This window comes from Carcharhinus amblyrhynchos, chromosome 8, assembly GCF_965287045.1.
Source record: "Carcharhinus amblyrhynchos chromosome 8, sCarAmb.v2.hapA, whole genome shotgun sequence".
Lineage (NCBI taxonomy): Eukaryota > Metazoa > Chordata > Chondrichthyes > Carcharhiniformes > Carcharhinidae > Carcharhinus > Carcharhinus amblyrhynchos.
This window is the reverse complement of record NC_137331.1, coordinates 113,526,095-113,552,935: the sequence shown is the minus strand read 5'-3', so window position 1 is coordinate 113,552,935 and position 26,841 is coordinate 113,526,095. Positions and strand designations below refer to the sequence as shown.

General features: G+C 44.3%; 1 protein-coding gene and 1 non-coding gene across 2 annotated transcripts in view; both read left to right on the top strand.

Annotated features, from left to right (window-relative positions):
• The window catches only part of LOC145346843 (piezo-type mechanosensitive ion channel component 2-like), an 895,380-nt gene that overhangs the window by 396,513 nt on the left and 472,026 nt on the right, over nt 1-26,841 (top strand). The window lies entirely within an intron of this gene.
• On the top strand, nt 8,854-9,045 carry LOC145347171 (U2 spliceosomal RNA). Its single transcript, XR_013887815.1, has one exon. It is a non-coding gene; the product is annotated as a U2 spliceosomal RNA (small nuclear RNA).

Here is a 26,841-nt window from a genome sequence, read left to right as displayed (position 1 = left end):
AGTGTTTGGTCCTTTCAGCGCAACTATTACCATCTATTTTAATGACTTGGATGCAGAAATAGAAGATACTGTAGCCAAATTTACAGATGACACTAACATAGGTGAGATAGTAAGTTGCAATAAAGAAATAAGAAATTTACAAACGAATGTGAATAGGTTAGGTGAGTGGGCCAAAATTTGGCAGATGAAGTTTAACGTGGATAGGTGTAAGGTTATCCATTTTGGTCAGAAAAATACAAAGGCAACTTGTTATTTAAACTGAGAGACACTTCAGAATGCTTCATTGCAGAGGTCCCCAGTGAAGCTGTGCAAGTATCTACAGCAAAAAATGATCAGTTCAACAGTGCCCTACAGCCACCAGAGTTGGATACCCACCAAGTCTGTGCCATGTCAGTTCCTCTTGGGGAACATGGCAAATATGAGCTACCACACTCCTGGACAAGTAAATGCACCTGCCTTTCATTAATCTCCGTGTGTGAGTTGCATCTTCTGTCATCTGTTGGCCATGCCAAAAGTCTATGGATTTAGCTTCTCCTTGTCAGCATTTGAGTCTTTCTTCTTCCCTCCATATACAAGGCAAGGATGCAGCCTCTAACCCATGACTTTCTGTTAGTCTGCGCATCACTAACAAAGGCCACTCCTCGCAGGATGATATCACCCTGGAGGACAACAGATGGCTGAACTTCCCCTCAGATGTGGCTGTATATTCACAAAAAAAGTCTAAATTTGGTCAGAAAATCCAGCACAATCAACCTGTGTTGGTTGTCTTCCAGTGACCTTGACAATAACTGTGGATGCCCAGTCTTTGCATTTAAGTACTGACTGCAGGCATGGTGCCTTGACTGTCTTGAATCCAGTGCACTGGGAAGATAGAGGTTTATAGGGCTCCACTGCCTCTGCACAGCAGACATGGACATTGATTTTTGGATTGCCTCAGTAAAGATCAGATGCCAATTGACACCATATGCCCTGAGACTGTTTTCCAATTGATGTTCTTTCTAGCTTGTTTTCGAACAGTGTCATTGTAAGGCAAACTCAAAAATGGTGCTACTGACTATCTTGTGGGAGGCCAGCTTTCAACATCTCCCTATCTTCCAAGAAGTCCCTGTCGTTCTTCTGCCTCCTGATTATCATTCTTCCTATTAATATCCAACCTCCCCTGTTACCTTGGAAGTCTGATGTGGAGATGCCCGTGTTGGACTGGGGTAGGCACAGTAAGAAGTCTCACAACACCTGGTTAAAGCCCAACAGGTTTATTTGGTAGCATAAGCTTTCAGAGTGTTGCTCCTTCCTCAGGTGAGTGAAGAGTTGTATTCACATAAGAACATAAGAAATAGGAGCAGGAGTAGGCCATCTAGCCCTTCGAGCCTGCCCCGCCATTCAATAAGATCATGGCTGATCTGTCATGGCTCAGTTCCACATTCCCGCCCTCTCCCCATAACCCTTAATCCCCTCGCTTATCAAAAACCCATCAACCTGCGTCTTAAAAATATTTAGCGAGGCAGCCTCCACCACTTCAACGGGCAGAGAATTCCAGAGATTCACCACCCTTTGAGTGAAGAAGTTCCTCCTCAACTCTGTTCTAAACTGCCCCCCCCTTTATCTTGAGGCTGTGCCCCCTAGTCCTACTGTCCTTTCTGGGCGGGAAGAGTCTCTCCACCTCTATCCTATCCATCCCATTCATCATCATATATGCCTCAATGAGATCTCCCCTCATTCTTCTAAACTCTAACGAGTACAAGCCTAGTTTATTCAGCCTCTCCTCATAGCTCAACCCCCTCAACTCCGGTATCAGCCTAGTAAACCTCCTCTGCACTCCCTCCAAGGCCAAAATATCCTTGCGTAAGTGCAGCGACCAAAACTGCACACAGTACTCCAGCTGCGGCCTCACCAATGCCCTATACAGCTGCAGCAAGACCTCCCTACTTTTATATTCAATCCCCCTCGCTATGAAGGCCAGCATCCCATTAGCCTTCCTGACCACCTGCTGCACCTGCAGGCTGGGTTTTTGCGACTCATGCACAAGGACCCCGAGGTCCCTCTGCACCGCCACCTGCTGCAGTTTTTCACCACGTAAGTAATAGTCCTTCCTACCATTATTCCTACCAAAGTGGACCACCTCGCACTTGCCAACATTAAATTCCATTTGCCAGTTCCTGGCCCATTCGCCCAGCCTATCTAGATCCTTCTGCAGACTCTCCACACCCTCCGCGCAATTTGCCGTTCCACCAATCTTGGTATCATCAGCAAATTTCGACACCATACACTTGGTTCCCTCCTCCAGATCATCTATATAAATGGTAAATAGCTGAGGCCCCAGCACCGACCCCTGGGGCACTCCACTAGTCACCAACCGCCAATCCGAATAACACCCATTGACCCCCACTCTCTGCCTCCTATTTGACAACCAATCCTCTATCCATGCTAACACCCTACCCCCAACTCCATGCCCCCTTACCTTCTGCAATAACCTCTTGTGAGGTACCTTGTCAAACGCCTTCTAAAAATCATGAAAGACCACATCCACCGGCTCTCCTCTATCCACCGCCCTAGACACATCCTCATAGAACTCCAATAAATTTGTCAGACACGACTTCCCCTTAACGAAACCGTGCTGCGTCTACTGTATCAAGCAATTCCCCTCAAGATGCCTCGCTATTTCCTCCTTGATGACGGATTCTAACATTTTACCTACAACAGACGTTAAACTAACCGGCCTATAATTCCCTGCCCTTTGCCTGCCACCCTTCTTAAACAACGGCGTAACATTAGCTGTTTTCCAATCTTCTGGCACTTCCCCGGAATCCAGCGACACAAACAGAGCCAGAGCCACTAACAGGGCATACATAGACACAGACTCAACTTACAAGATAATGGTTAGAATGCGAGTTGTCACAAGTGATCAAGTCTTCAAAGGTACAGACAATGTGAATGGAGTGAGGGTTAAGCACAGGTTAAAGAGGTGTGAATTGTTTCCAGCCAGGATAGTTGGTGAGATTTTGCAAGCCCAGGCAAGTCGTGGGGGTTATAGATAGTGTGACATGAACCCAAGATCCCAGTTGAGGCTGTCCTCATATGTGCAGAACTTGGCTATCAGTCTCTGCTCAGCGACTCTGCGTTGTCATGTGTTGTGAAGGCCACCTTGGAGAATGCTTACCCAAATATCAGAGGCTGAATGCTTGTAACTGCGAAGTGTTCCCCAACAGGAAGAGAACACTTTTGCCTGGTGATTGTTAAGTGGTGTTCATTCATTCATTGTCGTAGCATCTTTGAACCTTTGAATCCTTCATTATCCATATGAATATCCCTGTTCTCCCCCTGCACCCTTTTAATGTGCCCATACCTTTGTCTGACCGCTCTCTTCCTTGAGGCCACATGCACCCTAACTTTCTGGGCCTGCCACGAGACCATCAAATATGCTGCCTTCCCTCCCCAACCCCTAGCGATGACTTTCAGTGACTGACTTACAGGATACAGATGCCTCCTCTGACTGTGACTGTGCCCTCTGCCTCACAGTATCATGACTCTCACCCCTAGAGCCAAAATCCTTAAGTGACTGACATACTGTCCATGGCCATCACTCCCCCAAGATTGGCATGTTTGCCATTCAATGCCCTCTAATAAGGTCCACACCACCCCAGGATTGCCTCTTCAACATGCTCTCAACAACGCCCATTCCTCAAAGGCCTCTTATAATAAGAACAGCATTGATATAATATCTTTAGTGTTGAGAGTCCCACCTCTTGTCAGCTTATCCACATATTGTGTCAGGAAACCCTCCTGCACATACTGTACAAAAAATGGCCCATCCGAACTATTCGACCTAAAGGTCCCAATCAATATTTGGAAAGTTAGAGTCACCCATGATAACTACCCTGTGAACGCCACATCTATCCATAATCTGCTTTGCCATTTCCTCCTCCATATCTTTATTACTACTTGAGGGTCTATAGAAAACTAACAATATGACCGCTTCTTTCCTATTTCTAACTTCAGCCCATATTACCTCATTAGGCAGATCCCCACGAAATGCCTTTCAGCAGCTGTTGAACTATCCTTGATTAACAATGCTACTCCTCTACCTCTTTTACCACCTTCCCTACTTTTACTGGTGTGACATCACTTTGGTGCCATTTACAAAAGGTTCACCTGGGAGGGTTGGGGGGGTGGGGGGAGGTGGCAGTTACTCAGGCTCTGATCAGGGTGTGGGATTTTGCTGGTGTGTTGAGTCCCCCCCCTCCCCTGCCCCTCATATGATGGTGTGAACCACACCCTCTTGATTATTTTTTGGCAGAGTGCAGTAAGATCTGGAAAGAAAACCAACCTGGAGAGAAGCACAATGACTTTCTTGTTGGAAACAACACCCTTGTCATTTTTGGGTAAAATTTTGCCCACCATCTTATTTGCAGATATCTAGACTGGATAGAAAAATCTAATTTGCATATTAATTGCATCCTTTCTCATCCTCTGTCTAGAAACATTTCAGAACTATTTACTTTTGAAGTGCAGACAAATCCAACAATTTGCATCTAGCATAGAACATAGAACATAGAACATTACAGCGCAGAACAGGCCCTTCGGCCCACGATGTTGCGCCGACCAGTTACAAAAACAATGACCCACTAGCCTATACCAATCCCTTTTCGTCCATAAACCTATCCATAGATCTCTTAAACGCCCCCAAACTAGACGCATTTACAACTGCAGCAGGCAGGGCATTCCAATCCCTCACCACCCGCTGGGTAAAGAACCTACCCCTGACATCCGTCCTGTAGCTACCCCCCCTTAGCATGGTCCTACAAGCTGCTAATAGCCAGGTACTGTGCTTTAACCACAGTTGAGAAAGAGATATTGGCTGGGACACCAGAAAAACTCTCAGTTCTTTGAAAACTATGTGTTCTTTTGTATCTGTTTGAGAGGAAAAGCAGTTAGTTTAATCTCTCACCTAAAAACATTGACAATGCAGCATTGCCATAGCACTGCACTAAGTGCATTAAACATTAAAGTTGCTTGCCCAGCATCTAGTTTTGGATGAGCAGAAACTTGCTCCAATTAAATATTAGGAAGAGTAAAGTTTTTGTCTTCAGCTCCAGAAATAAATTCCGTTTTCTAGCCATGAATGCCATACCTCTCCCAGGCCAAGTTTATAAACCTGGCATCCTATCTGGCCTTAAACTGTGTCGCCCACCCCATCTTCTCCACCACCATTACTGCCTACTTCCACTCACATAGTATTGTTCATCTGCCCCAGCCTCAGCCTATTCATGCTTTAGTTGTATCCAGATTTCATTATTCCAAATCTCTACTCGGTGGCCTCCTATATTCTATCAATTTCTGTTCATCCAAATTGTTACTGTTTGTATCCTGACTTGCATGAAACCCTGATTCACCCATTACCCTTGTGCTTTTGATTTACATTACTTCCTGCTCCAGCAATACCTTAAATTTATCAGACTTGTTTCAAATCTGTCTTTGACTTCATCTATCGCTATAACCTCTTCCAGCCATACAAACCTGTAAAAATAGTTTCTTGTATATCTGACAAGTTGTGCATTGAGCTATGCACAAATAGTAGTAGCATGGAGAAAGAATAGAGCAATGATTATGCATGACTTTAATCTTCATGTTGATTGAGTTAGTCAAGTTGGAAACACAGCTATGACAGCAAATTCATAGAGTGCATTAGGTATAGCTTCCTAGAGCAATATATCATGGAGCCAACCAGGGAACAGGCTATCTTGGATCTGGTAATGAGTAAGAGGCACGCTTAATAAATGGCCTCAGAGTAAAAAATCACTCAGCAAGTAATGATCATTCCGTGATAGAATTTAATATTCAGTTTGAGAGTGAGAAACTTGGGTCAGAAACAATTGTGTTTAACTTAAATAAAGGAAATTACAATGAAATGAGAAAAGAGTTAGCTAAAGTGGGCAGGGCAGACAGATTAGCTAGAAAGACAGAAAGCAAACAGTGGCAGGATTTAAGGAGGTAATTCATGACTTTCAGCAAAAATATATTCCAATGAGGAGGAAAGATTCCAAGAGAGGAATAAATCAACTATGGCTAACCAAGGAAGTGGGTCCAGAGAATCTCGTCACCAATGAATAGTACAATGCCTCTCTCAGCTGAGAAACACGTAGCTGACAGGCTAGAGAATCCCACCCAGCATCTCCTTCTGTGGGTCAATGTCAAATTTTGACATGTAACATTCCGCTGAAGTGACCAGGAACATCGTACCACATTAAAGATGCTACATAAATGCAATTTTATTCATGATATTTATCTAAATTTTCTTTATGCATTGAACTCTTGAACTGGCCTTGAACCAACAATGTTAGTTGAAAGTGAGAACAACTAGCTGATTGGAATTATGTATTTGTTTGTTATGAACAGTTTGTTCAGGATCTCTTACCAACATTAACATCAGAAAATTATATCAAATGCCAATGACCTCAAAGAGGTAGTTCTTTCTATAGCTTTGTGATTTTGGAGGTCTATAAGATGATGAAGGGGATGGATAGGGTAGAGGTTGAGAGGTTCTTCCCGCTCAGAAAGGACAGCAGGACTAGAGGGCACAGCCTCAAGATAAGGGGGGGACAGTTTAGAACGGAGTTGAGGAGGAACTTCTTCACTCAAAGGGTGGTGAATCCTGGAATTCTCTGCCCGTTGAAGTGGTGGAGGCTACCTCGCTAAATATATTTAAGACACGGGTAGATAGGTTTTTGGTAGGCAAGGGGATTAAGGGTTATGGGGAGGAAGCAGGAAAGTGGAACTGAGCCACTTCAGATCAGCCATGATCTTATTGAATGGCGGGGCAGGCTCGAGGGGCTAGATGGCCTACTCCTGCTCCTATTTCTTATGTTCTTATGTCTAATAATTCATTGAGAAATGAGTGGAGGACATGGTACTACTTAATGCAGATCACTGTTAAAGCTTAAAAAGATGGAAGACAGTCAAAGCAAAAAGTAATAATTAAATTACAAGCTCAGGTCTAAAAAGGTAAGAAATTACATTCATTGAGAAAAAATGATTTAGAATAGATTTAATGAATCTTCAATATGCTGGAAGAGTAAGTAATTTGAGATATCTAGGATTTAAGGGGATTAAGGCAAGAAAGATGAGAGGAGCTATGGCCATAATAGTGGTAATAAAGTAGAGAGAGAGATGAAAAAGCTTATGTGAAACAGGAAGATTGAAAGCTGAAGGTAAGTGAAGGTTTAATAGAATCCATCTGTAGGGCATAGTAAAGCGTCCAAAAAATATTGGTGTGCATTACTGTTTGCCAGAGTTACAATGTATTTTACAGCAATTGTAGTGCGGGGAAAGCGGCTTTTGGCTCAAATATCAACATATTGAGAAAAAAGTGACAAGAAGCCATGTTAACTGAATTATATGGATTGTTTGAAATCCAATTATTTTTTACATTCGTGTTTTAGACTAGAAATTTAAGTGCTGGGTGTACACAACATTGTGATATGAGATAATTCATCTCTATTGTGATAATTCATCACCAAAATAAGGGTGTCAAACATTTTTTCATGAAGGCAATGCACTTTTAAATTTCTTGCATTGGAATTCCTAACTCTGTTTTTTTTGATCTTGGCTGCCAAAATACAAAACTGTGAAAAGATCATTGAAAAGGGAAAAACTATAATTGCTGGAAATTGCTATAAAAATTGGAACTCTGGAAATCTTCCGACAGATCAGTCAGCACTATAAAAAGAAATACAATGCCAGGGTATTGAGTTTAAGAGTTGCAGCTGTATAAAACATTGGTGAGGCTGCATTTGGAGGGTTGTGTGTAGTTCTGGTCGCCACACTACCAGAAGGATGTGGGATGTTCATCAGGATGTTGCCTGGTCTCGAGGGTGTTGACTATGAGGAGAGGTTGATTAAACTAGGACTGTTTTCGCTAGAAAGATGGAGGCTGAGGTGAGACCTGATAGAGGTCTACAAAATTATGAGAGGCATAAACAGGGTAGTCAGATAGTCAGAGGTTTTTTCCCAGAGCGGAAGGGTCAATTACAAAGAGGCACAGGTTTAAGATGAGAGGGAGAAAGTTTATGGGAGATGTGCGGGTGAAGTTTTGCACGCAGAGAGTATGGGTGGCTGGAACATGCTGCTAGAGGAGATAGTGGAAGCAGTCACGATTGCAACATTTAAGATGCATCTGAATGGGTACATGGATAGAAGGTATGGACCGAGGTGAGGCACAAGATTTTCTCAGTTTAGATAGGGCAACATGATCGGCGCAGGCTTGGAGAGCCGAAGGGCATGTTCCTGTGTTGTACTTTTCTTTGTTCTTTGTTCTATAAATTTCAAGCATGTATTCCTGCACAAGAGGTATTTTGACATAGGGCAAAACCAAAATATCAAACCTTCTCTTCACTGACAGTGTCATGTAACCAACAAGTTGCATTTACACAGCATCTTCAATGTTGTGCAATGTTCCCAGTCCCTTCACAGGAGTGTAAAGTGACACAATTTAAGCCACTGCAGATTTCTAGCGCTTCCTGTTTTCATTCTTCTGTCAAGATGTGCACGGAAGTTTCTTGTGATAAATTGTCCAGTTTAATCGAACCTTGATATGAGATTTTTTAAAAAACTGACTAGATTAACTGTGCATGGTAATGTATATGCTCATTGTTGTGTTTTCTTTGTGTTAGATATGCATTTGAATATTGCAAATACTCCTACTATATGGAAAGTGAAATAAAACAGAATGCTTGATGTCGACAGTAAGAACATCTTAAAAATTGTGTTTAATTAATGCCTGAATTTGATGTAGCTGAGCAGCTAACAGTGGGTGAAATTTAGCAAGCCCATTTGCCAAATGCAAAAGTTACGATGGCTATCGCTTCTCAGCCTTTTGGCTAAGATCAAGTGTCGTATCGACATGCTGTGCTTGGTTGAAGTCATTAGGTTACATTTTAGCTTAATTTGAAGCAATTTTTAAAAGCGCTATCTCAGCTTTTTGGCTAAAATGCAAATGAGATCAAGCCTTGGAGGAGGAGCTATGCCTACTCCAATCAGCTTGGATCATGTAGATCAAGCCCAAGACAGTCTTGTCAGCTTGGATCAGGAATTTCTCAACCTGTTGAGACTCTGAATTGGACTTGATTTGATTGAATTGGAATAAAAACCACAAAAAAAATTAACAGACCATAATGAGATTTACAATGGTAAGACCTCGGTTCACAATCCTATCTACTGCCCTGCTGGTGATGTAATCATGTTCACACCAAATTTGATTCACTTTAAAAATTAACTTCCTTTTGCTGTATTGTCTGGTCCCATTGAATGTTGCTCTCAGCATTGTGATGTCACACTGGCACAATTCACTAACGAAAATCAGTCAAAAAGACCAGGCTGGGGATGCGGAGGTGTCTGAAAGCCCTAGGGATTGAGGGCCAAGACTGGACATTGTCAAGGGGCACTAAAGTGGGCACTGCTGGGGAGTTACCTTCCTTTATTTGGGGGGTGCAGGTTCCCCTTTGTGTTGGGGGAGAAGGGTGCAGGCCGTGGGGGTGATGGCAGAGAGGGAAAGAGCCTCCCGATACTTCTATGGTGTGGGGAGTGGGGAGTTCACCCTGAAACATTTGGGGGAGCCGTCCATAGCTATGAAGGGGTTGGGAGGGTGTCTATAATTTTTTTGCAGATCAGGGCGCCCTTTGAAAATGGTACTGATTTTTGTGAAGTCAACCTTCCCTGCTATCAGACCCAACCCTGCCAGTGTGATGGTGCAAACTATGCCCCTAATTTTTTTTTGACAATGTCAGAAGATCTGTTGAGAAACCCTGGCAGTGCTTCTAGAGTTTTCAGTCAGAACCTTACATTTTGTCATTTCTTTGGAAAATTCCACCCAATATATATGATTAGATTTGTCTTTGCAGTGAAGGGGCAAATGGTAAGATGATGGAAATATTTGAGTCATGTGATCAAACTGTAGAATGGTTTTCTCAAAAACAATAAATCAGACATATTTTATAACAGTGCATTCTCATGATAATAGTCATAGAGTTATAGAGGTTTACAGCATGGAAACAGGCCCTTCAGCCCAACTTGTCCATGCCGCCCTTCTTTTCTAAACCCCTAAGATAATCCTAATTGCCCACATTTGGCCCATATCCCTCTATACCCATTTTACCCATGTAGCTGTCTAAATGCTTTTTAAGAGACAAAATTATACCCGCCTCTACTACTACCTCTGGCAACTTGTTCCAGACACTCACCACTGTCTGTGTGAAAAAAAATTGCCCCTCTAGACAGCTTTGTATCTCTCCCCTCTCACTTAAACCTATGTCCTCTATTTTTAGACTCCCCTATCTTTGGGAAAATATATTGACTATCTAGCTGACCTGTGCCCCCCATTATTTTATAGATGTCTATAAGATCACCCCTCAGCCTTCTATGCTCTAGAGAAAAAAGTCCCAGACTATCCAGCCTGTCCTTATAATTCAAATCCCAGTAGCATCCTAGTAAATCTCTTCTGCACTCTTTCTAGTTTAATAATATTCCTTTATATTACAGGGTGACCAGAACTGTACACAATATTCCAAATGTAGCCTTACCAATGTCTTGTACAACTTCAACAAGGCGTCCCAGTGTTCTGACCAATGAAATCAAGCATGCTGAATGCCTTCTTCACCACTCTGCCTACCTGTGACTCCACTTTCAAAGAGCTATGAACATGTACCCCTAGATCTCTCTGTTCTTTAACTCTTCCCAATGCCCTACCATTAACTGAGTAAGTCCTACCCTGGTTCAATTTACAAAATGCATCACCTCACAATTATCTAAATTAAACTCCATCTGCCATTTGCCAGCCCACTGGCCCAATTGATCAAGATCCTGTTGCAATCGGAGATAACTTTTTTTAGTGTCCACTATGCCACCAATCTTGGTGTCATCTACAAACTTACTAACCATGCCTCCTATATTCTCATCCAAATCATTAATATAAATGACAAACAACAGTGGGCCCAGCACTGATCCCTGAGGCACACTGCTGGTCACAGGTCTCCAGTTTGAAAAACAGCCCTCTACAACGACCTTCTGGCTTCTGCCAAGAAACCAATTTTGTATCCATTTAGATACCTTACCCTGGATCCCATGTGATTTAACCTTATGCAACGTAAGGTTGCATAAGGTTAACTGGTGGTTAAATTCCACAGCTGCTGTGGGGCTACTCAAATTATCTCTAACTCATTCAGACAGGCCTCTAAATAATCAGTCCCACAACATAATCAATAGGTACTTGTGTCGTGAAGAGTCAGGGTCCTATTTTACCATTCTAATTCTACGTGCTGGGTAGACTTGAAACTGGAAGCGTTTCAGATCCGGCTTTTAGACCCGTTCTCAGGCATCCCCCATACGCACTCTGTCTGAAAAGAAATCAGCAATTCCAAATCGCGCTGCAGAAACCTATGGGTGGGGCTTAATGCTCCCGAAATCCTGCTCTGATCAGTGCCTCCAACTGCACATGCACAAAAAAAGATAGAATGTCATTCCCCTGCCACTTCACTTCTGGGTCAGATAATACCATCCCTGGCCCCCACAGACATTGCTCCACCAGCACAACATTGCCGAACCCCTTATCCCCCCACCTCCTCACCACACAGATCACAGGCCCCTCCTCCTTAGCGTGGATAGAGGATTGGTTGTCAAATAGGAGGCAGAGAGTGGGGATTAATGGGTGCTATTCGGATTGGCGGTTGGTGACTAGTGGAGTGCCCCAGGGGTCGGTGCTGGGGCCTCAGCTATTTACCATTTATATAGATGATCTGGAGGAGGGAACCAAGTGTTTAGTGTCGAAATTCGCTGATGACACCAAGATTGGTGGAACGGCAAATTGCGCGGAGGGTGTGGAGAGTCTGCAGAACATAGAACATAGAACATAGAACATTACAGCGCAGAACAGGCCCTTCGGCCCACGATGTTGCGCCGACCAGTTACAAAAACAATGACCCACTAGCCTATACCAATCCCTTTTCGTCCATAAACCTATCCAGAGATCTCTTAAACGCCCCCAAACTAGACGCATTTACAACTGCAGCAGGCAGGGCATTCCAATCCCTCACCACCCGCTGGGTAAAGAACCTACCCCTGACATCCGTCCTGTAGCTACCCCCCCTTAATTTAAAGCCATGCCCCCTCGTGCTAGCTTTCTCCATCCGAGGAAAAAGGCTATCACTATCCACCCTATCTAAACCTCTAATCATCTTATATGTTTCAATAAGATCCCCTCTTAGCCGCCTTCTTTCCAACGAAAACAACCCTAAATCCCTCAGTCTCTCCTCATAGGACCTCCCCACCATACCAGGCACCATCCTAGTAAACCTCCTCTGCACCCTCTCCAACGCCTCCACATCCTTCTTGTAACGCGGGGACCAGAACTGCACACAGTACTCCAAGTGCGGCCGCACTAGAGTAGTGTACAGTTGCAACATTACACTGCGACTCCTAAATTCAATCCCCCTACCAATAAACGCCAAGACACCGTACGCCTTCTTAACAACCTTATCTACTTGATTCCCAACTTTCAGGGATCTATGTACACACACACCTAGATCCCTCTGTTCATCCACACTATTCAAAGTCCTCCCGTTAGCCCTATACTCGACACATCTGTTGCTCCTACCAAAGTGAATTACCTCACACTTCTCCGCATTAAATTCCATCCGCCACCTCTCGGCCCAGCTCTGCAACCTATCTAAGTCTCCCTGCAGACTATGACACCCTTCCTCACAATCTACCACACCTCCAATTTTGGTGTCATCAGCAAATTTACTAATCCACCCAACTATACCCTCATCCAGATCATTAATAAAAATTACAAACAACAGTGGCCCCAAAACAGATCCCTGAGGCACACCACTCGTAACTGTACTCCATGATGAATATTTACCATCCACCACCACCCTCTGTCTCCTATCTGATAGCCAATTCCTGATCCAACTTCCTAGATTACCCACAATCCCATACATCTGCATTTTCTGCAGAAGCCTACCATGGTGAACCTTATCGAACGCCTTACTAAAATCCATGTATACCACGTCAACTGCCTTGCCCCCATCCACCTCTTTGGTCACCTTCTCAAAAAACTCAATAAGGTTAGTAAGGCACGACCTACCCGCTACAAAACCATGCTGACTATTTCTAATCAATTCATTACACTCCAAATAACTATAAATCCTATCCCTAATAATTTTTTCTAAAACCTTGCCCACAACAGAAGTAAGACTCACCGGTCTATAATTCCCGGCAAAGTCTCTGTTCCCCTTCTTAAACAATGGGACAACATTCGCTATCCTCCAATCCTCCGGGACTACACCAGAGACCAATGACGACCTGAAGATCTGAGCCAGAGGCTCTGCAATCACCTCCCTAGCCTCCCAGAGAATCCTAGGGTAGATCCCATCCGGACCAGGGGACTTATCTATTTTCAGCCCCTCAAGAATTTCCAGCACATCCCCTTTATCAACCGTAATACTGTCTATTTTACACCCCTGCAACCCAATGTCCTCCTCAGCTATATTCATGTCCCCCTGCATGAACACCGAAGAGAAATATTGGTTCAATACTTCTCCAATCTCCTCCGGTTCCACACACAACTTCCCCCTGCTGTCTGTAACTGGCCCTAATCTTGCCCTGACCAACCTTCTGTTCTTGACATACCTATAGAACGCCTTAGGATTCTCCTTAATCCTATCAGCCAAAGTCTTCTCATGTCCTCTTTTAGCCCTTCTCAACTCACTCTTCAACTCCCTCCTAGCCAATCTAAAGCTTTCTAGTGCACTATCTGAGCCCTCCAATCTCATCCGAACATAAGCCTCCTTTTTCTTTTTAACCATCGACTCAACTCTTTTAGTGCACCACGGTTCCCTAGATCTACCAAATCCACCATGCCTGACAGGGACATACCTATCAAGGACTCGCAGTAGCTGCTCCTTGAAAAAACTCCACATTTCAGACGTTCCCAGTCCCTGTAATCCCCTAATCCAATCCATGCTTCCTAATTCACTCCTGATAGCCTCATAATCGCCCTTACCCCAGCTAAAATTGCTGACCCGAGGTTCATGCCTATCTCTTCCCATCACTAAGGTGAACGTAACCGAATTGTGGTCACTATCACCAAAATGCACACCAACTTCCAAGTCTAGCACCTGGTCTGGCTCATTTCCCAGCACCAAATCCAATATAGCCTCACCTCTAGTTGGCCTGTCTACATACTGAGACAAAAAACCTTCCTGCACGCTTTGTACAAACACTGACCCCTCTAGCGAGCTAGAACTATAGCAACTCCAATCAATATTCGTAAAGTTAAAGTCCCCCATAACAATTACCCTATTACTTTCACTCCTAACCAGGATTGTCTCCGCAATCCTTTCCTCAACCTCTCTAGAACTTTTAGGAGGTCTATAAAAGACTCCCAACAGGGTGACCTCTCCTCTCCTATTTCTAATCTCCGCCCATACTACCTCAACTGACAAGTCCTCATCAAACTTTCTTTCCGACACTGTGATACAGTCCTTGACTAGCAATGCTACCCCACCCCCCCTTCTACCTTCTTCTCTACTCCGACTAAAGCATTTGTACCCCGGAACCTGCAACATCCATTCCTGACCCTGCTCTATCCAAGTCTCAGAAATGGCCACAACATCAAAGTCCCAGGTACTGATCCACGCTGCAAGTTCATCCACTTTATTGCGAATACTCCTCGCATTAAAATACACGCATTTCAAACCCTGCTCCGCCCCACCCCCACTATGCCGTGCCTTGCATTCCCCAACTATGCCCCCCTCACTTTCACCCCCTTTCCTCACTATCCCTCCCCCCCTCCGAATCAGTTTAAACCTTCCTGCATCGCTTTTGCAAATTTACCCCCCAGGATATTGATTCCCCTCTGGTTCAGGTGTAGACCATCCCTCTTATAGAGGTCGCACCTTCCCCAGAATGAGCCCCAATTGCTCAAGTACCTGAACCCCTCCCTCCTGCACCATCCCCTCAGCCACGAGTTCAAACTTTCCCTCTCCCTATTCCTCTCTAAACTATCCCGTGGCACAGGCAAGAGTCCAGATATAACTACTCTTTCTGACTTCGCCTTGAGTTTCCACCCCAACTCCATAAATCTTTGCTTAATATCCCCTTCCCTTAATCTCCCTATGTCATGTGTCCCCACATGAACTATAACTTGGGGTTGATCTCCCTCTCCCCTAAGAGTCCTGAATACTCTGTCCGATACATCCTGGACCCCAGCCCCTGGTAGGCAACACACCAGCCCAGAGTCCCTACCCTTACCTCCAACTCTCCTATCCGTCCCCATAACTGTGGAGTCCCCAATCACGAGGCCCAATCTCTTACCCCTAACCACCTGAGGAAGGATCTAGATAGGCTGGGCGAATGGGCCAGGAACTGGCAAATGGAATTTAATGTTGGCAAGTGTGAGGTGGTCCATTTTGGTAGGAATAATGGTAGGAAGGACTATTACTTACGTGGCGAAAAACTGCAGCAGGCGACGGTGCAGAGGGACCTCGGGGTCCTTGTGCATGAGTCGCAAAAACCCAGCCTGCAGGTGCAGCAGGTGGTCAGGAAGGCTAATGGGATGCTGGCCTTCATAGCGAGGGGGATTGAATATAAAAGTAGGGAGGTCTTGCTGCAGCTGTATAGGGCATTGGTGAGGCCGCAGCTGGAGTACTGTGTGCAGTTTTGGTCGCCGTACTTACACAAGGATATTTTGGCCTTAGAGGGAGTGCAGAGGAGGTTTACTAGGCTGATACCGGAGTTGAGGGGGTTGAGCTATGAGGAGAGGCTGAATAAACTAAGCTTGTACTCGTTAGAGTTTAGAAGAATGAGGGGAGATCTCATTGAGACATATAAGATGATGAATGGGATGGATAGGATAGAGGTGGAGAGACTCTTCCCACTCAGAAAGGACAGTAGGACTAGGGGGCACAGCCTCAAGATAAAGGGTTTAGAACGGAGTTGAGGAGGAACTTCTTCACTCAAAGGGTGGTGAATCTCTGGAATTCTCTGCCCGTTGAAGTGGTGGAGGCTGCCTCGCTAAATATTTTTAAGACGCGGGTTGATGGGTTTTTGATAAGAGAGTGGATTAAGGGTTATGGGGAGAGGGCGGGAAAGTGGAACTGAGCCACGACAGATCAGCCATGATCTTATTGAATGGCGGGGCAGGCTTGAAGGGCTAGATGGCCTACTCCTCCTATTTCTTATGTTCTTATGTTCTCCGCTCCCCCTCACTGATCATAGGTACAGTGGCAGCAGGCTCCTCCTTTAGCCTCACTGATCACAGCCTGAGTGGCAGCAGACACCCCCTCTCTTCCCACCTTCTCAGTGATCTCAAACAGAAAACTGTTGGACCCACCTTCCGCTGCCACCCTCCCCATCGATCTCAAGCAAAGAGCCGTCGGACATTCAGCACTTACCTCCTCACCAACTGGAGTGCCCAAATTGGACTTTTGTGGAGCATGACTGTTTTGCGCCGATTCTGGATGGGCAAACACAGTGGTAAAGGGGGAAAGTGCTGGTAAGATTAGGCGTGTAGCCCATTAAGTCAATTTAAATTTGTGCAAATACATGTAAATGGCCATCGCGCCTATTTTGGGCGTGGTCCCGATTGCAGCCAATTTTGGGCTTTGGTAAAGGGGGAACTGGTGCAGAGGCGGGCGCTGATCACACTACTCGCCTCACACTCGCCTTTATCAAATTTTCACATCTGAAAATGGGCGCCACTTGATGGTAAAATTGGGCCCTGTGGGTTAGATCACAACCTTTCTTCTGCCTAGCCCCTGCTGCCATTCTGCCTTATCGTTTGGTGATTCCTGCCCAGCTGTGACTTGTACTTCCTGCTGCAGCTGTTGTGCTGGAAGTGGTGGCTCTGCACCATGGTGTTCTTGTGCACATTTCCTTCAGTTCTCCTTGCACAACACAGTAATGAGACAAAACCCTGCATCCAGATGGCATGGAGGAGAACAAGCCGCACCAGATGAAGAAGGTAAACAAGATGGAGAAGAGAATGTTTAGTCGGCAGGATTTCGCCCCTAGTGGGGCGAGAAATAAACAAAAAAAAACTGATGCATGTAAAAATGGTACAGCAATTATCATAGGGGATTCTAATCTACATATCAATTGGTCGAACCAGGTCGATCATGACAGTCTTGAGGCGGAGTACGTGAGTGTATCCGTGATCGCTTCCTTGAACAATATGTAATGCAACCAAGAGGGAGCAAGCTATCCTAGATTTGGTCCTGTGTAATGAGACAGGAATAACTAATGATCTTGCAGCTAGGGATCCTCTTGGAAGAAGCGATCATAGTATCGTTGAATTTAAAATACCGGTGTCTCGTGCTTAAACAAAGGAGACTACAAAGGGATGAGGGAGGCCTTGGCTAAGGTAGACTGGGAGCAAAAACTTTATGGTGGGACAATTGAGGAACAGTGGAGGACTTTCAAAGTTATCTTTCACAGTGCTCAGCAAAAGTATATAGCAGTGATAAGGAAGGACTGTAGAAAAATAGATAATCAGCCATGGATAGCTAAGGAAATAAAAGAGGGTATCAAATTGAAAGAAAATGCATACAAAGTGGCAAAGATTAGTGGGAAACTTGAGGATTGGGAAATCTTTAAAGGTCAACAGAAAGCTACGAGAAAAGCTATAAAGAAAAGTAAGATGGATTATGAGAGTAAGCTAGCTCAGAATAGAGTAAACAGATAGCTAAAGTTCCTACAGATATATAAAACAAAAAAGAGTGGCTCAAGTGAGCATTGGTCCTTTAGAAGATGAGAAGGGGGATGTAATAACTGGAAATGAGAAAATAGCTGAGGCATAGAACAGGTATTTTGTGTCGGTCTTCACAGTGGAAGACACAAATAACATGCCAAAAATTGATGACAGGTGAGGACCTAGAAACTATCATTATCACGAAAGAGGTAGTGTTGGTTAAGTTAATGGGGCTAAAGGTAGACAAGTTTCCTGGTCCTGATGGAATGTATCCCAGGATACTAAAAGAGATGGCAGGAGAAATAGCAAATGCACTAGTGGTAATTTACCAAAATTTGCTGGGCTCTGGGGTGGTTTCCCAGATTGGAAAATTGCAAATGTGATGCCACTATTTAAAAATGGAGGTAAACTAAAGGTGGGTAACTATAGGTCATTAAAGCTAACTTCTGTAGTAGGGAAAACACTTGGAACTATCATTAAGGAAGAAATAGCGAGGCATCTCGATATAAATTGTCCCATTGGTAAGATGCAGATGGGTTTATGAAAGGAAGGTCATATTTGACTAATTTGGTGGAATTCTTTGAGAACATTATATTCGTAGTGGACAATGGGGAACCTGTGGATACATCTGGATTTCCAGAAGGCATTTGACAAGGTACTGTACCAAAGACTGCTACATAAGATAAAGGTGCACGGTGTTACAGGTAACGTAAGAACATAAGAAATAGGAGCAGGAGTAGGCCATCTAGCCCTTTGAGCCTGCCCCGCCATTCAACAAGATGATGGCTGATCTGAAGTGGATCAGTTCCACTTTCCTGCTTTCTCCCCATAACCCTTAAATCCCTTGTCTATCAGAAACCTATCTACCTGTGACTTAAACATATTCAGTGAGGTAGCCTCCACCACTTCAATGGGCAGACAATTCCAGAGACTCACCACCCTTTGAGTGAAGAAGTCCCTCCTCAACTCCGATCTAAACTGCACCCCCCCTTATTTTGAGGCTGTGCCATCTAGTTCTGCTAAACTTTCTAAGCGGGAAGAATCTCTCTACCTCTACCCTATCTAGCCCCTTCATTATCTTATATGTCTCTATATGATCCCCCCTCAGCCTTCTAAACCCCGAGTACAGACCCAGTCTATTCAATCTGTCCTCATAGGCTAGCCCCCTCATCTCTGGTATCAGCCTAGTGAACCTTTTCTGCACTCCCTCCAAGGCCAATATTATCCTTCCGCAAATGCGGCGACCAAAACTGCACACAGTGCCCTGTACAGTTGCAGCAAGACCTCCTTGCTTTTATATTCTATCCCCCTCGCTATAAAGGCCAACATTCCATTCGTCTTCTTGATCACCTGCTGCACCTGCAGACTGGGCTTTTGCAATTCGTGCACAAGGACCCCCAGGTCCCTCGGCACCATAGCATGCTGCAGCTTTTCACCCTTTAAATAATAATCCCTCCTACTATTATTTCTACCAAAGTGGATAACCTCACATTTGCTAACATTATACTCCATCTGCCAGGTCCTCGCCCACTCACCCAGCCTATCCAGATCTCTCTGCAGACTTTCCGCGCCTTCCACGCACTTTGCTTTTCCACTCATCAGCAGATTTCGTTACCCTACACTCAGCGCCCTCCTCCAGATCGTCTATGTAAATAATAAACAGTTGAGGCCCCAGCACCGATCCCTGCGGCACTCCATTAGTCACCAACTGCTGACCAGAATAGCACCCATTGATTCCAATTCTCTGCTTCCTATTAGACAACCAATCCTCTATCCATGCTAACACCTTACCCCCAACTCTGAGCACCCTAACCTTTTACAGCACCTTTTGTGAGGCACCTTATCAAACGCCTTCTGGAAATCTAAAAACACCACATCCACCGGTTCCCCTCTGTCTACTGCACCAGTCACATCCTCATAGAAATCCAATAAATTCGTTAAACACAACTTCCCCTTCACGAATCCGTGCTGCGTCTGCTTGGTCAAACCGTTGTTTTCTTGATGCCTCGCTATTTCTTCTTTGGTGATGGATTCTAGCATTTTTCCAACTACGGACGTTAAACTAACCAGCCTATAGTTCCCTGCCTTTTGTCTGCTACCTGTTTTAAACAGCGGTGTAACGTTGGCTGTTTTCCAATCTTCCGGCACTTCCCCAGAGTCCAGCGAATTTTGATAAATGATTACTAAGGCATCTGCTATCACCTTTGCCATTTCTTTCAGAACCCTGGGATGCATTCCATCCAGTCCCGGGGACTTGTCTACCTTCAGTCCTGTTAGTCTATCAAGCTTACCTCTCTAGTGACAGTAATTGCATTAAGGACCTCATTTCCTACCATCCTTCTATCTTTAATATCCGGCAAGCTATTTGTGTCCTCCTCCGTGAAGACCGACACAAAAAACTTATTTAAAGCCTCAGCCATTTCCTCGTCACCCACCGCTAAATCCCCCCTCTCGTCTTCCAAGGGTCCAACATTCACTCTAGCCAGTCTCCTCCTCTTTATGTATTTGTAAAAACTTTTACTATCCTTTTTTATATTTAGAGCTAGTTTAGCTTCATAGTCTATTTTTCCTTCCTTTATCGCATTCTTAGTCATTCTTTGTTGTTTTTTAAATCTTTTTCCCAATCTTCTAATCGCCCACTATTTTTAGCCGCTCTGAACACATCAGCTTATAATTTAATACTCTCCTTTATTTCCTTCGATAACCATGGCTGGTTATCTCTTCTCTTACAGCCCTTCTTTACTATCGGAATATATTTCTACTGAGCACTGAAAAAGACCTCCTTAAAAATCCTCCACTGTTTCTCACCCATCCTACCAACCAATCTATGCCCCCAATCTACATTCGCCAATTCCGCCCTCATCTTATCATACTCCCCTCTGTCCAAACAGAGGACACAGGTTCGGGACCCTACTTTCTCCATCTGCATCAGAAATTCAACCATACTATGATCACTCGTCCCAAGAGGATCCCTCACAAGAAGATCCCTAATTCTAGCTGCCTCGTTGCACAGTACCAGGTCTAAGATAGCTCGCTCCCTCGTAGGTTCCGTTACATACTGTTCAAGAAAACTATCCCGACAGCAGTCTAAGAACTCTTCCTCAAGCCCACCGCGTCTGACTTGGGTCATCCGATCAGTATGCATATTAAAATCCCCCATAATTATCGCTGTTCCGTTTCTGCACGCATCAATTATTTGTTTGTTTATAGCCCGCCCCACCTCAAAGTTATTATTTGGGGGCCTATAGACCACACCCACCAGTATCTTTCTCCCCTTACTATTCCTTATTTCCACCCACAGCAATTCCACATTTTGCTCTTTGGAGCCTATATCTTCTCTTACTACCATCCTGATATTATCCTTTTTTAACAGAGCTACCCCACCTCCTTTTTCCTTCTGTCTATCCTTCCTAAACGCCTGATACCCTTGGATATTCAGTTCCCAGTCCCGGTCACCCTGCAACCATGTTTCCATAATGGCCACTAGATCTTACCCATTTGTGCTGATTTGCGCCATCAGCTCATTCACTTTCTTCCGAATGCTTTGTGCATTCAGGTAAAGTGTCTTTATACCAGCCTTTATCTGGACCTTATTTGTTGAAACGTTACTAACCTCTCTCGTGCCCCCTACTCCTTTAATTTACGGAACAACCTCAACATTAACCTGCATACGTACTCTCTTTACTTTAGGTTTTGTATTTTCCTCCACCCCTGCATCCTCCCCCCCACTAATTAGTTTAAAGCCCTATCTACAGTCCTAGTTGTACGATTCGCCAGGACTGTGGTCCCAGCACGATTCAGATGAAGACCATCCCATCTGAACAGGTCCCATCTGCCCCAATACTGGTGCCAGTGCCCCATAAGTTCGAACACATTCCTCCCACACCAGTCCTTGAGCCACACATTCATCTCCTGAATCCTATTTACTCTGTGCCAATTTGCACGTGGTTCAGGTAGTAATCCAGAGATAACCACCTTGTTGGTTCTGCTTTTTAATTTGGTTCCCAGATTATCATACTCCCTCTGCAGATCCATAGTTCCTATTTTGCCTATGTCGTTGGCACCCACATGAACCACGATGACCGGATTCTCACACTCCCACTCCAGGTTCCTCTGCAGCCCAGATGAGACATCCTGGACCTGAGCACCAGGCAGGCAACACATCCTTCGGTATTCTTTATCCTTGTCACAAAGGAAAGTGTCTATGCCCCTAACTACACTATCCCCAATTACCACTACATTTCTCTTTACTTCTTCCGCTTTGACCTCTCCCCGCACCACTGTACCATGGGCAGATTGCTCGTCCACCTTGCAGTCCTCGTTCTTGTCCACACTGGGAGCAAGAATCTCAAACCTGTTGTGCAGATTCAGGGGCTGAGGCTTTTGGATCTCCCCCTCCTTCCTCCCCCCACCCCCCTCCTTCCTTCCCCTCAGCTACCCCCTCTTGTTCCTGATCCTCAGAGTTTGTCAGTTTAGGGGGTTTGACTTTCTCTTGTAACACATTGTCCAGGTTACACTCCCCTTCCCTGATTTGTCTCAGTGTCTGAAGCTTGGAGTTCAGCTCATCCACTTTGAGCTGGAGCTCTTCAAGCAGCCAGCACTTACTGAAGACATGCTCGCTGGGAATGACCTTAGGGTCCACCAACTTCCACATCATGCAGAAACAGCACATCACATGTCCCTCCATCTCAGTCACCTATTCTAGACCCAGTGAAGAGTTTAAACTTACTTTGCCCTTCTTGTTCAAGCCCTGTGAGCCAAAGCCCTTACAGTTCACTCTGCTCCCTTCTCACTCCGCTGCCCGCTTCTGATGCTGCCTGCTGTCTACTGCAACCCTCCTTTTATACTTTGCGCGGTAAAAATCCCTTCCCAGAAGACTCCGCAGCCCACTTCCTGTTTAACTTTTAAAGCTGGATTTCCGTTAAAGAGCCTGCGAAAAGCTTTACAAAGTCAATCGCTTACCTTTACTCTTGTTAACCTTCTCTCCGCTCGCTCCAACGAACAATATATTTCACATGGATAGAGGATTGGTTAACTAACAGAAAACAAAGGGTGGGGGTAAATGGATGTTTTTCTGGTTGGTGATCTGTGACTAGTGGTGTGCCTCAGGGATCAGTGCTGGGACCACAATTGCTTCTAATTTACACCGATGATTTGGAGTTGGGGACCAAGTGTAGTGAGTCAAAATTCGCAGATGGCACTAAGATGAGTGGCAGAGCAAAGTGTGCAGGGGATGCTGAAAGTCTGCAAAGGGACTTAGATAGTCTAAGTGTCTAGCAAGGGTCTAGCAGCTGGAGTACAATGTTAGTAAATGTCAAGTCATCCATTTTGGTAGGAATAACAGCAAATGGATAATTATTTAAATGGTAAAAAATTGGAGCATGCTACTGTGCAGAGGGATCTGGGTGTCATTGTGCAAGAATCACAAGGAGTTAGTTTGGAGGTGCAGCAGATAATTAAGAAGGCAAATGGAATTTTGTCCTTCATTGCTAGAAGGATGGAGTTTAAAAGCAGCTGTATGAGGTGCTGGTGAGGCCACACCTGGAGTTCTGTGTACAGTTTTGGTCTCCTTACTTGAGAAAGGATATACCGGCACTGGAGAGGCTCCAGAGGAAATTCGCTAGGTTGGTTCCAGAGTTGAGAGGGTTGGCTTATGAGGAAAGACTGAGTAGACTTGGGCTATACTCATTGGAATTCAGAAGAATGATGGGAGATCTTATAGAAGCATAAAATTATGAAAGGAATAGATAAGATAGAAGCAGGGAACTTGTTTTCACTGGCAGGTTAGGAGGCATGGCCTCAAAATAAGGGGAAGCAGATTTTAGGACTGAGTTGAGGAATAACTTCTCCACATAAAGAGTTGTAAATCTGTGGACTTCCCTGCCCAGTGAAGCAGTTGAGTCTACCTCATTGAATGTTTTTAAGACAAGGATAGATAATTTTTTGAACAGTAAAGGAATTGAGGGTTATGGTGAACAGGCGGTTAAGTGGAGCTGAGTTCACGAAAAGATCAGCCATGATCTTGTTGAATGGCAGAGCAGGCTCGAGGGGCCAGATGGCCTACACCTACCCCTAATTCTTATCTTCTTGTTGGTTCTGTGACACTGGCTGGATGATTCCCAACTTTATAACTCACTAGTTGTCCAGGAATGATTGATCTCTCCATGGCCCCTCAGAGTTTAATTTCTCTTTTGCCCCTTTTAAGCTCTGACTCCTCAATGTCTGAGAGTAGATCATATTCTGAAAGGCTGTGCTGCTCAGAGCTGCCCCTCTAGTTTGACCAACTTTTCCTTTGCTGTTTCTCCTTGGTCCTACACTTACACTGCACTGCAAAGGAAGGTGATTCAACTTTTCTGCTGAAATTCAGAGATGCCATCTGTAACTCCCAGCTTTCAATGGATGTGTTTCCAACAGCACATTGTGGCATTCCCAAGCACCTCATTAAATTTGAGAGGCAGTATAAAATCTGACTTAACAACCTTGCAAAGAAACTACTTCCCCAATCTCTTCCTTCCTGTAGCATGCTTTAATTGCCTTCTGTTTTCCCACTTTCGGCCTCTCACCAGGTTCTCCTGTGTGATTCGGTAGCATCCATCTGTCATGTTTCCTATTTTAGTGGGTTTGTTTTTTATTTAATTTGACAACTGTTGGTATTTTCAAAATCAATAGTTTTGGTGTGACTATCATTTTGTAGTCTGAGTTAATAGATTATTTAGCATATTGTGCTCATATTGACTGAAGCCATTTTATGAACTAAACCAGTTACTGCATTGTTGAAAATCAGCCACATTAATGAAATGGACAGCCTTAATTGTGAGACAATTAAAGAATAAGCAATTTATTTATTGCTTATTTATTTTCTCTAGCTTCCACCCAATGCTTCAGGTAGGTGATCCTTCCACAGCATGAGCTGTGTACTTCCAGTAATTCTTCCATTTATATTGTGGATATTAGCATCTGCCATACTTTACTCTTGCTTTAATGAAGAAGTACTTCATATTGAAGCCATACACTGATTAGACTCCAAATTCCTGCAATAAAGAGGTCCCAAATTGATTAATTCTTAGTGTCAAATGAGGTATCTGGTACAAAATTCACTGAGGTGTGTGCAAGCACAAGTGAAAGGCATTTGTTCTGGAAAGTGAGTAAAATAACTATGTATGGCATGTTTGGATGCACTGAAATTACTTCACATTCAATCTCTATGTAGGACATGGGTGTAACATTATCATGAGGTCAAACAGATGACAATTTCAAGTCAAAGCAATGTCCAAGTTGATAAGTGTGGCTCATAATGTGTTTTTTCTTACAACAATGTTTCAATGGCTAGAAAGTCAACTGTATTGTGACAGCAGAAAGTAACTGTAGCTATCTACTCATACAAAACATTTGAGGGAAATTTAACAGGAGATTTAACATAAATGCTCAGAAATGAAAGGTTTTGATTGAGTAAAGGAAGAGAACTGGTTTCTAGTGACAAAAAGGGCTGGCTGGTAACCAGAGAGTGCTGATCCAAAAATAGGCAGAAGAACCCAAAGTGACATGAGGGAACTTTTATTTACATAGTGAGATACGATGGGGACGATCTTATGAAAAAAAATTCTAACTCCAGAATGAGGGTGAAAATGAAGAAGTTTCCATTCTTTTTTTTTGGCGAGGCCACAAACTCAATCTTATGGCATTCTGTTCAAAAAATAGAACTCCCCCTGTAATCATTGGCCTCTGTGACTGATTGCTCCCCCCACCCCCACCCCCACCCCCACCCCACCTCTGGCCATTTCTGGCCTCTGCAGCTGATTGAAACCGCCCCCCCCTCCCCCACTCATTGTCCCATGCTTCCTAATAATTTAAAAATTCTATTTAACATTGACTTAAATATGAAATTGGCCTTGTACCCTTTTCGGATGTGAGGCTGATCTTGTCAAATTTCTGAGCCCAATAAGAGCACGATAGGCGTGAACCCAATTTTCTTTTTGCCTATCTTGCAATCTTACCAGCTCATCCCGTCCATCGACTGGTGGGACGAGAAGGTAAGATCATCCCCTTCGTTCTGGAAAACATTGGTAAAAGGTGGTGAAAATAGATTAATTAGTAACTTTCAAAAGGAAATTAGACAAGTAATTGAAGAAAAATAATAACATGGTATGGAGAAAGAAGTGAGTGGCATAAGAACATAAGAAATAGGAGTAGGCCATCTAGCCCTTCGAGCCTGCCATCCATTCAATAAGATCATGGCTGATCTGTCGTGGCTCAGTTCCACATTCCCGCCCTCTCCCCATAGCCCTTAATCCCCTTGCCTATCAAAAACCTATCAACCCACGTCTTAAATATATTTAGTGAGGCAGCCTCCACCACTTCAACGGGCAGAGAATTCCAGAGATTCACCACCCTTTGAGTGAAGAAGTTCCTCCTCAACTCCGTTCTAAACCGCCCCCCCTTTATCTTGAGGCTGTGCCCCCTAGTCCTACTGTCCTTTCTGAGCAGGAAGAGCCTCTCCACCTCTATCCTATCCATCCCCTTCATCATCTTATATGTCTCAATGAGATCTCCCCTCATTCTTCTAAACTCTAACGAGTACAAGCCTAGTTTATTCAGCCTCTCCTCATAGTTCAACCCCCTCAACTCCAGAATCAGCCTAGTAAACCTCCTCTGCACTCCCTCCAAGGCCAAAATATCCTTGCGTAAATGCGGCGCCCAAAACTGCACACAGTACTCCAGCTGCGGCCTCACCAGTGCCCTGTACAGTTGCAGCAAGACCTCCCTACTTTTATATTCAATCCCCCTTGCTATGAAGGCCAGCATCCCATTCGCCTTCCTGACCACCTGCAGGCTGGGTTTTTGTGACTCATGCACAAGGACCCCGAGGTCCCTCTGCACCGTCGCATGCTGCAGTTTTTCGCCAAGTGAGTAATAGTCCTTCCTACCATTATTCCTACCAAAGTGGACAACTTCACACTTGCCAATTTTTTAGCTTTACCAAAGATTACAGGCACAATGGACTAAATAGCATACCTCTTTTGTGAAACCATAATATATCAGATGCTGCATTATATGAGGAATTTCATTATTCTCATTTTGTAGATAACTTCTCTTGTAATTCCATT